General features: G+C 41.1%; 1 long non-coding RNA gene across 1 annotated transcript in view; it reads right to left on the reverse strand.

Moving 5' to 3' along the window:
* The window catches only part of LOC140340830 (uncharacterized), an 8553-nt gene continuing 7674 nt past the window's right edge, over positions 1 to 879 (reverse strand). Inside the window, exon 3 of the long non-coding RNA XR_011922753.1 lies at positions 1 to 545. This is a non-coding gene — a long non-coding RNA (uncharacterized lncRNA). The remainder of the gene's footprint in view (positions 546 to 879) is intronic.

The raw sequence follows: 879 nt of genomic DNA on the forward strand, positions 1-879 counted from the left end.
TTCTATCTCTATCCTTTTATTGTCTTTCTGCACATGGTTATTGCAACAGCCATTTAGTTGGATTACAAAAAGACCCAAACTATGCAATCTGGAAAATCCGCACAGCGCAATACAACAGACATTGATTTGCTATAGCGTACAGAAGCCAATCCTAAAGTTTGGTATACTGGACAACAATTGTATCCGACACATTACTGATTCCTGATCATTCTGTGGAATGTGGATGACTTGTAATAGAAGCAGCTGAGATTTGGATAGGGATTGGCAGGATGTCCACAAAACAGATGGAAGACATTCATTTTTCTTCTTGTTGCATTTTGCCCATTTTAGAGCCATTTGCCAATGAGAAGATAGCTGAATATGGACAACCAACAAAGGTGGCTCCTCTGTTGTTGGTTCCTTTACTCTAGCTTAAGGTAGGCAAGCTTGATGTTTTTCAAGGACATATAAGTAATGGCAATTGTGGGAAAGCGCACTGGAAAGTCAAATTGACATCCAGCAGGCATCGATACAATTAACTTCTCTGCTAAGTACCTGAAATAAATCTGGAAAAAAACAAAAAGACATTATCAGCCTGGCCATAGGTTGATGGACTTTAAATCATCGATTTGTGGTTGTATTAGACTTATCACTAGACCTTTCACTTCAAGGAAAACCTTCCCAGGCTTCTACCATCTTGTTGTGTTTAAGATCGATAGCTTAGAATACATAGCAACTCCAATCTTCCACAGTCAAGTCAGCGGGGTTTATTGGCAGATTTACAAAGAACACCCCCATTGTGCCCAGACATTCCCTACAAAGAACACCCCCATTGTGCCGAGAGACACTCCCTACAAAGAACACCCCCATTGCGCCCAGACACTCCCTATGAAGAACACC

Source organism: Pyxicephalus adspersus, chromosome 1 (assembly GCF_032062135.1).
Source record: "Pyxicephalus adspersus chromosome 1, UCB_Pads_2.0, whole genome shotgun sequence".
Lineage (NCBI taxonomy): Eukaryota > Metazoa > Chordata > Amphibia > Anura > Pyxicephalidae > Pyxicephalus > Pyxicephalus adspersus.